Source organism: Haemaphysalis longicornis, unplaced genomic scaffold (assembly GCF_048455015.1).
Source record: "Haemaphysalis longicornis isolate Haplotype H1 unplaced genomic scaffold, Haemaphysalis longicornis Haplotype H1 scaffold_1, whole genome shotgun sequence".
NCBI classification, from domain to species: Eukaryota; Metazoa; Arthropoda; class Arachnida; order Ixodida; family Ixodidae; genus Haemaphysalis; species Haemaphysalis longicornis.
In genome coordinates this window covers 111,744,741-111,757,893 of record NW_027526203.1, presented here as the reverse complement: position 1 = coordinate 111,757,893, position 13,153 = coordinate 111,744,741, and the positions used below count along the sequence as shown (strand labels likewise).

The 13,153-nt window shown below is 50.5% G+C and overlaps 1 protein-coding gene across 2 annotated transcripts in view; it reads left to right on the top strand.

Annotated features, from left to right (window-relative positions):
• Hgsnat (Heparan-alpha-glucosaminide N-acetyltransferase) overlaps window positions 1–13,153 on the top strand; it is a 131,440-nt gene that overhangs the window by 18,378 nt on the left and 99,909 nt on the right. The window lies entirely within an intron of this gene.

The window sequence follows — 13,153 nt, the reverse complement described above, 5'->3', positions numbered from 1 at the left end:
CGCGCAGCAGACGACACTGCGCAGGCGACAACGCATCTCGGTGAACACACGGTCGCATTTTCTTACTACACTTGGTTCGAATGCATATAAAGCACTTGTGCGATTGAACACCTTGGGCTTCTTTGGCACAAAAAATGTACGTAAGCACCCAAATACCTTTTTTCGGCCAGCTCGTCGAGCGGAGAACCACGGTGTATAGTTTATTTTGTCACCAACAGATGGCGCCACTGTAAAACAAGATCCAAAACAGTGAACCAATCGTGGAGCCACTTTTTGATGCATGGGGCCTATGGGAAGTTTCGCAACTCCTACATCAAGTAACTCTGGTGTTAACGGATTTCTTTTTTCCCTTTTGCATTGAGTCTTTGGAATACTAAGCAAGCGTACCCATGTTCGGTATATCCGAGACTTCGGCTGAACTGAGTTCGTCTCAACCGGAGTCTACTGTACAAGAACTACTTACTAATTGCAGTGTTCAAAATACAAAGGGAAAGCGGAAAGCATGAATTAGGCAAACAAATTAAACGTTGACATTAATACCTGCTAGCATGAGCGTCATAGTATGGCCATCATAGAATGGTGAACAGCGAAGCAGAACAAGAGTACCAATGAGCTGTGGAATAATTTCGATCATGGTAACTCTTCAGGTCAAAGCACGATTTCGAGGATACCATCAACGTGCCTGTCCAACATTCCTGGGCCATTGGAAAGAACAGTGCAGCTAGCTACGGCCATTGAACCTCCATCACCTACAACCTCCACATACCACTGCATAATAGCAACAGTGCGGGTAAAACACACCTAAAAACTCATTTTGAAGGCTGGCGCCCCTGCGACGCGTTCCACGATTGTTTTTGAAGTTGCTTGGTACCCATATATGCTTATTCATTTGTTTTCGAAATCCGTCTACGCAGATGGCTCCGTCAGGCAACCTGGCAGCGTACTAATTAGGGCACTATACTGGCCCGCAGGTGGTTCGTTGAAGCATTTATTATAGCGCGTCTGCTATGCAGTTTAGACAGTCAGTGTCTTTTTATTTGTCATGATGAGTACAGCGCAGAAAAAACTCGGACAAGAAAGGACACAGGACGGAGCGCCCGAGTTCTTGTCCGAGTTTTGTTTGCGCTGTACCCAGCATGAACCTATACCAACACGCCCAACTCGCAGTTCCTCTTAATGAAAATATTTCGCGACAACCCCCCTCCCATCCTTCCCGGTCTCCCCCCTGGCACCATTTGCTGTGAACATTTTTACTTATTGGGCCCGCTTCACTGGACAAAGTATCTGCTTGTTCTGATTTCAACGGAGGCACTGGCGGCGTCGTTTCATGGCTCGCTGGGAGCGCTCGCATTGGCCCTTTTTTTTTTTCGGGGTCCACATTTTTAAACAGAGACGATAGGCACCCAAGCTGCGTGGATGCCACTGTAGACTGCTGTGAGGAGATCCCGTCGTTGCTTGTTTTGTTGTGGGCGCACTGCACGCGCCAACAGTACCCGCCGAATTTGGCGTTTTTGGGGAAGCGAAGGAATCCAATGCGGCTGCCTTTCCGTGCATCATTTGTGCGCACTGCTGTGCAACAGCTCACTGGCATCGGAAAGTCAAATGCACACGAACACTAAGCAAAAATGCACTTTTCGCGCGTCGAAGGCGTAAGCGAGTGCAAACACTTTTCGATGAAGAAACTGCGGGTCAAAACTACGCGCGGTTTTTTCGTCTAAAAATTCAGCAGCAACAGCTGGAGTGAAAGCACGTTTATTCCATTTTGTTGCGTCCAAGGCGGCAGCCTCGTGACATCCGTGCCGCGCGCCGGTCCGATGTTTTTCCACTACCCGCCCGCCATCAGAGAGCAGGGGTGGCAGGGTGATGACCGTGACGTCACGAACACTGTGCGACGTAGCCCGGGAGAGGACTATGAAGGGCAGGTATTTCGCACCTGAAGAATTGAGACCAAAATTGACCCAAATGCACGACAATACGCATACTAGCTTCAACAATAACAATAATACTTTATTTCTTGCCAGGGGGGCTGGGCTGTGCTGGAAAGGCCAAAGACCCATACGGAGGGGCCCAGCACACCGAGCTTACAGCGCAATAAAAAGGGGGAGGAGGAAGAAAATGATGGGGAGAGGTAGAGGGGGACAGAGGGTTCGGTCGCTCAGTGGACCGTTCTCACGTGGCGCACTACTTGGCGGCAATCGCCCAGAAGGAATGACTTGCCACCACTAAAACTGGAAGATCTATCCTTTGGAAGATAGGTAGCCCCCCAGAAAGAACGCGACTGGATGCCATGACGGACTTAAAAAAAAACAAGCAGAAGTCTTAGCATAACAGACTCCAAGAGAGCAGTATTGAATCTTGCCGCAGGAAGAATACCAAAACGCCTCAAAAACCTTCTTCCACCTGAACTGAAGAAAAAAAATATATCACATGGTGTCCCGGACACGGACTGGAGGGTAATGAAGAGCGGACAAGGAAGTGCGTGAATTCACACACCGCACACCTGACGATCACGCTTATCACACCCCCTCCCGAAAAATATGGAGAAAGACTCTCGCTTATTAGGCAGAAGAGGAGTACTTTTCCTACTCCACACCAGGAATTGAATGCTATAGAAGCCCAAATCCACACAAATCACGACTGGCAAAAATGTTCCCCAAATCCTTCCAAGGAACGTGCACAAAATGCGGAGACATAGCCACGCTATTTCACGCAACCTGGGCGTGCCCTCGCATCTGGCCCCAGAAAAACAATAGTAAACAGATTAATCATATCGAGACGTGGGAGGCAGCCCTTACCAGCTAAGCTCTCGAAGATCAGCGACGTCTGATCCATTGCATCTGGAGCCCTGGACGTCGGGCCCCAGCCATGAACTCCCTCCCAACTTTTCACCCATATCCCCTTTCCCCATTCTTCTCACAATAAAAGTTCTACTACTACTACTAGTGCGTAGTTCTTACCTTTTTTTATGGTTAGTGCAGAGCCCTCTCACCCGCCCGCTGTGAACATTGGTTATTCGTAAGAAACTCTGTGGCTGTGAAGGGTATAGCCGCGAGAATGTCATCATCAGAGGCTGCTCACCTCGTCGCTTCGCCAGTGCGCAGTGTCAACGCCCTTTTGACACTCTGACGACGCCCTTTTGACAACGCCTTTTATCGTCGTTTCTTGGAGTAGGAAGCACTTCTGCTTCCAACTCCAAGGGAGAACGAGGTCGCGGGTTCGATTCCCGGCCGCGGCGGCCGCTTTTCTGATGGAGGCGAAAAGCAAAAACGCCCGTGTGTACGAGATATCGGCGCACGTTAAAGATCCCCAGGTGGTCAAAATTAATCCGGAGCCCTCCACTACGGCGCGCCTCATCGCCTGCGTTGCGTCGGCGCGTTAAACCCTACAATCAATCGAATCAAATCAAAACTTCTGCTTCTCTTTTGACATCCTGGTGACGTCGCGTGCAATCTTTCCCGGTCAAAACTCTAGATAAGAAAGCCTAGCTGCGTACTGTCCACGCGTCGCCTGTTTTCTGATGAAATGATGCGCGACGTTGGTCTTATTAAATTTTTCTTTACCTGTAATGTTACAATTGTGGGCCTCAAACCGCGACTGCGTCTGTAGACAGCTGGAATTTCTTAGCTAAGCTAGAGAGTGTTGGTGGGAGCAGCTTGTACGCGGCGACGTTATCAGGGGCCCTATTCTCGACTGCACAAATTGCCGGCAATTCGCCATGTTTTTTTTGCGTAAGCACGACGTAAACAATCAGTGACGTGCTGCACCTATAGCTATGACGACATGCAGTGTAATTTGGCGATTCACTCATAAAGATCGCAACCAAGGTATCAAATATTGCGCAAGAAACATATAAAAACACTTGGCATGTACTATAAAAATTAAGACGGTAGCTGAGGCTGTCAAGAAAAACACATTTCTAGAGGTCAAAATTGGCGTCAACACCACAAGGCGATCGAGTAACGTTGATCCAAAAGCGAGCGATAGGCGGATGTCGAGCTAAAGAACATCACACAATTTTTTACCGTATCTATTTATTTCTTTCAATTGGTTTTAGTAACATAGCTGGGCTCTCTGCTTGAATGCAAGCTTTGTTGCGTTATCACCTTTCCTGCCGCCACCGCCACCACGCCATCGTCTGCTGCTATGTTACAAGTTTATGGCGTGATCACAGAAAAAGACGGCCGCGACCATCGCTTGTATGACACATAAGAGCAGCGAAGCGCTACGCCTGATAACCGCGGAGCGTACCGATGTCGCCGATTCACTCATTCGTCAAGCTCAACTTCAATCAGCGCTGTAATGAACAAAAGTCACTTTTATTTGTTATTTTTCTCTTGAGTTTGTTCGTGTGACCCGGCAGCTTACTAGGACGAGTGTGGACAAATGCCATGAATTGGGTTCTGCATGGAGAGGCTTGTACTGCCCTCTTATGCTGCGGTTACGCCAAACAAATAATTTTTATTTTATTGCCAAACATAAAAACAAAATACTGCACGTTAATTGTATGCTCCATGATCGCTGACTAGGAAACAGTTGAAACTATAATTTGTTTCGGTGGGAAACATGCTTTAAACATGCGTGCATGCGCAACTGCGCCTACTGCAAATTGGCGGACATTTCGCGGCGCCGAAAGCCGGGGCAATTTTTTCCCTATTTTGCTTGTATTTTGCGACAAAAACAGCCGCCATTTTAAAGCTGTTACGTAGCATTACGTCACTTTTACGCAAGCTTAAGTTGCCAATGCATGACGTAATCGTTCCCGCCAACTGCTTAAATTACGTCATGCCTTCTCAGCCAATCACAGAGAGGGCGTGTATTACAGGCATTATTGTTGTTGAATAGCAAAGAGAGGCCTACGTTGTCATGTCTAGTGCTTTTAGTCTGGTTTTTCATTTAGTCTGGTTTTTCATTGCCGGCCAAGAATTATGCGCTTTCAGTAAAGAGAAATAAGGCAAACTTTAGAACTGGTGCCCGCAAACGTTATAAAACGTCAAAATGACGACAGCACACACGGAACCGCTTTGTCAACCGGAAGCGCGTGACCAAAATTGAAAGCCAACCAGAAAAGACTTCCGGCAAATTGCCGGCAAACATGGGGAATTGCAGCCAATTTGTGCAGTCGAGAATAGGTGACCGGTAAAAAGCGCAAAGGCTCATGGGTGCGTCGTCTGCTCTTGCCACTTCCGGTTCGATATCTCGCCTGGCCTCCCGTACGCCGACGGCTTTTACGCGCGCGTGTGCGTGTTGTTTATTCGTCACAGAGTGCTTACCTTTCAGAGGAGCCCCTAGTAAAATTCATCGTTGTTATTCATTGAATACGCGTTGCATGAGCGTTTTTTGTTTTTTTTTTCGCTTGAAAAAGATAAACAAGCACACGCTCGCGTGAAAGCCGCCGGCCTACGGGAGGCCAGTAGAGCTTTCGAACCGGAAGTGGCGGGACTCCGCGGGAGCAGACAATGCACCATGAGCATTTGCGCTTTGAAAAGAGAATGCCAAAGAGAGAAGGGTCGCTCCTCAAAAGCCCCTTGTCGTGCGTTTAGTCGCACGTCCCTCGTGCATTGCGGGAAAGGCAGTCACCGCAGGCGGAAACTGTCTGTCTGCCTTTTCGAACAGTGCTGCATGCGAGTCGAATTCGAATCGAATGTCGAGGTATTCGCTTTGACATTCGAAAGTTTAGAATATTCGCACACCCCTACTATGCAGCCATGTCTTAACGGTAGTTTCTGAATGAAGCTTGAAACACAAAGAGCTTCATGCCCAGGTAGGCCATCATAAAGAGCGCTTAAATCGTGGTAAGCGTTTTCCGTGACCTTGTGAATGAAGTCTGTGGAAAATAGAGCCAATAAAACCCGAGAGAAAAGCATAGCTCTTGCGTGAATCGCCACAAACATGACTGTGATGAAAAACTCGAAAAAAAAACGGCAGTACTACGAAGAATATCTCAAGGTTTGCTTGAGAAACAGATCCAGATCCAGAAGAAACAGATGAGGCGAGTCGCGAAAACAAAAATGCGACACTAGTTGCTGCAAATAGGGGTGTGAGCCGAAATCCCCGAGCTCATGCGGGTCGAGAGAGAGAGAGAGAGAGAGAGAGAGAGAGAGAGAGAGAGAGAGAGAGAGAGAGAGAGAGAGAGAGAGAGAGAGAGTATAAACTCCATAGAAAACCATGCGAGTATCATGAAGGTACCCAGAATCGCTGAGTGGGAAGCCGTGAGCTATGCAAGAATCGCTCGGGTATCCTCTCGGCAATTTTCCTGTTCGTTTTACGTGTACTTCATTCGTTTCACTAAAAAACAAAAAAAAAAAAAAACGCGAGCTTATTGGCGGCACCACGAAATGCATTCATTGCAGCGGCGTCCTGATGGCCGGACCTGCGGGCTAGGGCACTGCAACTTTAAACCGTCCCATAAACAGCTTCCAAAGAGTTTGTTAAATTTCCGCGTATAGACGATGTCGCATCCTTCTCTAACGAAATTCATTTTCCCGCGTTAATGTCCTCTGAACAAAGTACGGCCAGTCATACTGGTCGTGTATGTATATTGTCCGTGGAAGCAGATGGGAGGACACACACGGCCCCATCTGGTCGGTAGCAGACCTCCGTGCGTGGCTAGCTGCAGACGCTGAAAAGTGGCGCCCGGAGTTGGCTGGGGTCTTTGCTGGCGCCCTCGATTCGCGAGTTTTCTCGCCCGCTCCCTCGCATGTGTCCGAGCGGTCGCTCCCAGCAGGGCACCTGTCCCGGACCGTAGGTGGTAGCCTCGGTCGATGACTTCCTTGGCCGGGCCGCAGCCCCGTCCGGGAGGCGAGCGCTGTGGCGCGTTCCGTATGCCGGGTCTGGAAGTGGCCTCCAGGATGGCCGACCCGCTGGCATCGCCCCCGTGTTCTCCGTTCCCACGTTTCCGAGTGCAGCCTTCGTGGTTACCGTGGCTTGAATTTGCGGTGGGGGCTGTCGTGGTGCCGCGCCCCACACGAACAGCGGGGAGGCTACGAACAAGTTGAAGTTCCACTTGCGGTCCGCAAAGACGGCCAGCGCACACGCACGGGGAGGCCAGGGGTAAGGTGCTGGGCCGCGAGAACGATCGTCGGCATCTGTCACGACTCCGCGGGATACGTCGCGGCGAAGCAGTGACACGAAGCAGCCGATGTCGGCCGCTGCGCTGCTGCTCGGCTTTAAATCGCCTCCCAGATTCCAGCCGCCGGAATCGACGCTGCTTGCCGTGTCGAGCTGCGTTCTTTCTGCAGGCCTGCTGCTTGAATTGGCGCTACTGGCTGAAGACGATGGCGGCGCGTCGTTGTCGGATTCGGTGTTGGATTCGGTGTCGGATTCGGTAGAGTCCTCTCTCGAGCCACGACTGAGCTCGAGCCACGACAGCTTCCTGCTTTGGGGCTGCGTCTGGGCTGTGTGTGCCTCTGAAGGTGCTTCCCGCGGAAGAAGCGGACCACCTTCCGCTTGACCAGCACCGTTTCTCTCCCGAGGGCATTGGCGCATGCAAGCAAGGCCATGTGCCACGCACTGTTTCGTCTTCGTCTGCGGTGGGCGACGTTGTGCTATGCACGATTGTTCACTTCTTCTGCTTCCCGTGACAACTATGGGCTCAAGTTTACGGACCGTGTGTTTCCAAACGCTTCGCGGCACAGCGCCCCACGTGACATGTGTGATGTCACTGCGCGTGCTATTCTATGAGCTTCTGCTAAAATGATCCCGCCGTTCGGGCTCTCTGGCCTCGAGGTGGAGTTCTGGGTACTTGCACTGACCGCCTGGGTTCGAGCTTCAGCGGGTATTCTTTATTTTATTTTTATTGTATAATTTATTACTCATTTTTTTATTGCGGAAGAACTCGATTCTTTTGTTGTTTTGGTTATAAATGGTTATTAGTATGTTTTAAGTCGCTTTAGGTTCGGAGCGCAGCCTATGACCATGACTATGTCTATGATGTTCTGTATCGCGCGAAGACGCATGTCACGTGGGCCGCTGTACAGCGAAGCATTTGGAAATATGCTTCCGGACCATGCAAGCGGTGGCCAAAACCAGTTTCTTACTATATGCACGTGCTAGAGGAATCTGGCGCTAGCGTCTATGCGGCTCATACCAAGGCCGTCTGTGTCGTCATGGGCCTTTCATTATACCGCGCGCTCGCCTTAGTTTCGTTATTGGCTTGGATAGCAATGTTTTAGTGGCCGTATACTCGAACACAGTGCCGCAAAAATGCAAATAATGGTGTGTTATTATATAAGTGGAAAATGAAACAGGCTTTTTAAAGCTAGGGCAAAAGGCAGTAAAACGTATTTTTGCCAGAACGGTTGTGCTTACTATTCTGCAAATCGAGCTGGAAGTTAACAATGTTAATAATATGCGGGAAACTCGAGACTTTTTTATTAATTTTACCATTATTTCAAATAATAAGTTGTTCGAAGAGCTTGAAAATGTTTTTGAGCGTGCCTATGGAAACGTTGTCTTCGTGGCGAATCGGTGCACCGACCGTCAGCTGAGCGAGTGTACTCATACTTGAAGAAAAAAAAAAACGGGGCGTTAAACAGTAGTGGACGAAGACAAGATAGGACGAATACCGTGTCTTGTCTTCGTCGAAGTACGTTTCGTTTCTTTTCTTTTGCCAGCTACAACTTTCGCTGCGGCATATCACCCACTCAGTCATACGTTCCTTCGACTCCTGCATGACCAACGTTAGGTACGATCACGCACTGCCGGCTCTTTCACCAAGCACACAGTTGCCATGGCTGACGGCTACCACAGTACAGGAAGGATTAGCTCGTAGGCGTGTTGATGCATAATGAAAAAACCAAATCCCGAAAACCGCTTGGGAATCCAATTATGATGCCAAGCCCAAGTCAAAAGCTGTGGTCTTCCCATAACCCCCCGCGACGACATGGATTCCCAGGTGCAGTTTACTCTCTAGTATACTTACTAAGAAACTCTATGGGCAAAACGAAATGCTGCGCCGTCTGGTAGCGCGGCGCCTGCTGTCGAGACCGCGCACAGCGCAGGCGCGGCCGATGAGTGTATTGTTACGAATCAGCCCGCCGCTCTGCTTCGGGCTTTGTGCCGCACTCCTCGGCTGTGTGGCGAAGCCTCCACTACGTGCGCCTTTCGAGCAGGCCTCCCTGTCGGTCGCTCACGCTTGCAGCCGACGGATCCAAACACGCCGCTACATGCCTGGCAAAGTCTGGATCGCGTCGCCTCTCTCTCTGCTTGATTCAAACTTCGACGGTGGCAGACGAGACATGCAGAGACTTGCCCGAAGGACGGGGAAGCTGTTGCGGAGACCTCTTCTCTCCCCTCTGTGGGACTCAGCGTGTGCCGCTACTACCGGCCGCTCACGAACTATGGAAAGAGTGTTGTGTGTGTCTGTACCGTTCGTGTCGTGTGCACAATCTAGAGGGAACGCTTGTTTGACCGTTAGAGCTTTGGATATAAATAAGAACCCCAAGCGCTGTAGTTCATTCCTGTTTGAGCAGTGTATCCTGTACTGTAACCTCGCCCGTCGGGGCATTGTTCTCGTGTGGCTTCAGCTCATCTCTCGCCATGCAGTAAACAAGTTAAGTTTGCCTTCGGCTTCTGGTCTTCTTCAAGGCAGCAACATTGGCTGTCCGCTGGCTTCACCACGCTATATACCACACGCATGTCGGAGGCGACTGAGTTCCGCTCGGTTACGCCTTCCCGGATGCAACAGTATACATAGCACCCATATATGCCACTGTCGCTCCCTTTTTGCGATTGCCTCACGCTCCGATAAAGTGCCCCAGGTATACCTCGCTGGCCATTTGCAGTCTGCCGGTCAACACAGCTTCTGTGGAACGGCACGCTCGCGTAACCGGTGGTAACGCTGCTCTGCTGGCAGAGGTCGCGCGTTAGCGCTTTTCTCGTGCCTATAGCTTTTTTTCAACTCCACACCATCATACATTGAAGCAGAAGGAATGCGTTTCAGTGATATGGCGGTAGACGGCAGCGTTCCTCTGTCCATCGTAATTCCTCTGGCGCAGCCGTCGCGAAGAAGCAAGTGATATCGGCATGCATGCGATGCTGATTGGTCGCTGCAGCGCAGTGCGCGGGTCTCGGCAGCAGGCGCTGCGCAATTGGCCTGCGACTGATCATTACGACGGTCGCCACGTCTAGTCGTACGCGTGAATTTGAGGCACATGCTTCAAAGTGCGCGTGCGATGCGTCGTCGGCGTCGCTGCGTGTCACTGTTTTCGCTCCATGGTTGCCTCTGTTTAGGCGCACTCCGGTCGATTTAGATACGTGCAAGAGAAATCCGAGCGGGAAAAGAAAACATTCATCAAGTTGAAGTGAAAATGAATAGTGCTATTATGTTATACGTTGCATTTTATATGTTCAGAACAGTGGTGAACGTTTAGCACCGACGATTCCGCTCGTCCATGCTGTTGGTACCGCTGACAACATGTGTCTACCAGATGCATGAAGTCTATTGTCGGCGGAGACCGCGCGAGCGAGCCCGGGCTGCTCCCTTCTAAATACTCACTGCACTAGCGCGCCTCCTCGAGGCTGTGAAAGAAACTTTCACAGTGACGTCATTATGACACCTTCGGGCTCTCCTTGGCTGCGGCTGCGCGATGGTCTCAGCGATGGTACGATTGCATCTAGCTCGCCAGTAGCACGTCGTGAGCCTCCTCCGCTCCTAACGATCAGTCGTAACGATCAGTCGCATGCCAATCGCGTGCGGTGGTCGCGCATGTGTCTCGCGCTTTACCACATCAACCCTGCGGGGAAGTCAACATCGGCCATTCCTCACCGACGGCCAAGACATTTGCTCATCAGCAAGCCCGCGCCCTCTCCCTCCAGGCTTCCGAGGAGACCACGCCGTCCATCCATCTCTTCATCTTTCAAACTGCAGTATTACCGGTCCAACACTTCCCTCCACCTCACCTCTCCAAGGAAGGAGAATCGCTGCTCCGCACAATACAAACTAATGCGTTTACTCTCCCAGTTCACATGCATCGTAGGTTTCCGACTCAAACTCCAATTCTCACAACCCGGTACTCTGCACTCATATTCCAACCTTCAGGCGGCCCCTTTTCTGATGGAGGCGGAGACGCCCTCGTGTTCGAGATTTCGGCGCACGTTTAAGGGGTCATGCAGACAAAATAAGAGTTTTATTAGAAAGATTTTGTGTTTTATAGTGCCCCAGCGCATGTCTGGTATAGCAAATGAGATAAAAAAACATGGAAATTAATATCTTCGAGTTAAAATTTTGATTCGCCCGCCAAATTGCGTGTTTTGTGACGTCTGCGATGACGTAACCAAGACAGGTCTACAAGCGAATGTTAGTGCGCTGTTTAGTCTGCGGCGGACTGCGGCATGCATTGTTTACCGTCAGTCCTCCTACATGGCGCCACCATACTGCGCAGAACCGCTGTCTGCTATTGCTTTGTTTCTGACCGTATTTGCGCCTGGCTTGTTTTTGTTACCGTAGGTAGTAATCGTTTCGTGAAACATGGGGTATGGTGGATAAACAGTGTCATGTAAGAGTGTCGCTTACGCCAATCGGCCAGTGTCGTGTGACACAACCCCAAAGAGCCCCACTGCTGTACAGCTATACAACAAGCACAGTGCGCGCAGTACCAACAGCAGTACGCACTGGTACTTCTGTTTACGTGTACTTGCGTAACTTCCATTGTTTACCCCGCAATTTCTATTGCTATAAAATGTGTATGCATTGCATTTAAGCGAAAATAGCTCGTTGTGCATGCTTATAAGCCCTACCTAAGTTTCGTTTGCTTTTGCCGGCCTCAGCCAATCGCGCAGCAGTGCATATTACGTCACAGGTTCTAGTGAGTCGCGTTTTCATTCCCCTTTTTTCCCAATTATATAGCTTATTTGAGCGAAGTTTATGTCAAACGTGGTGTCAGTATGATTCCAACGAGGCAATCTTTCGAATGAACCGAACTTGTGTTTTGACTACATGGCCCCTTTAAAGATCCCGAGGTGGTCGAAATTAATCGGGAGGTCTCCACTACGGCGTGCCTCGTCGCCTGTGTATCGTCGGCGCGTTAAACCTGATTATCAATCAATTCCAACCTGGCACCTCTCCCATCCCCTTCCCACCCCTGAGTGTGGGTGAACCTCGTGACCAGCAGCCGTCCAGCACCACCTGGCCTTCAGAGCGAAGGCTGCCTGCTCACTCATGGATTCCGGGTGCTGCACGAATGAACGCTTTCTGCTACTGTATACTACTGCTGCTGCTACTACTGCATACATGCACACACATGCATGTCCGCTCGCACGCGCACAAAAATACAGTGCGGCTGCTCAGAACGGTAAGGCAAAGCGGGGGTAACTTTTGTTGCCTGTTAGGGGAACAAAACGTACGCGGAAAAAAAAAAAGAGAGCAGCACTTCATTAAAAGTCAGTCTAGAAGCGCGTCCACCTGCAGAAGGTGCCATTACTATTGAATGGCAACCCATATTTGTTTCGAAGCCTGTCGGAGTTGAGCCGATAGGCCCTGCTTGCCACGAGCATAGAGTGCGGGGATGCGGCTTCGCCCCTCCAGCTGCATCACTGCGTGGAGCGCGATCGTGCTGGCACCGGAAGAACCCTACCGGAAAAGGCCCATAAGGAATCCAAATAGGGTCTGTCGCGCACGGAACGCCAGACGAAACTAGATATACGGTTCCCGGCTCTCCCAACTGCGTGGTGTGTTTATGTTTCGCCTGCGGCCCCCGGCGCTCAAGCGCGTGGTGCGTTTACGTTTCGCCAAATGCGGGCAGGGTGTTGCTCGCTGCGTGGCGGACTCGTGAAACGGACTTTGCCCCGGCCGCGTGAGCGGCGAGACAGCGGGAGAGGCGGGCGAGCAGTCGCCATCCAAGCCCCAATGAAGAAGCACCATTTGTATAACGTTCCGTTCCTTACATTAAATAAGTTGTTTAGCTCATCAAAAGTGCATATTTTTGTGTTTTTTCTTGATGTCACCGTCACGGACAACAGGGTCCAGGATCTGCGCGTGTTTCTATCCTGTCAAGCGGCCTTGAATCTTGTGGATGGGGTGGGGTGCAGGCTCCGGTAGTTGCGGCACCCCAAACGCCGCCGCTGGACCGCTTGCCCCAAGTATACCGTTGCTTGTAACTGCAGAACAAAGAAAGCGCGCACCCTTTTGCATTCACGTCGCGTTAATGCGTCAAAA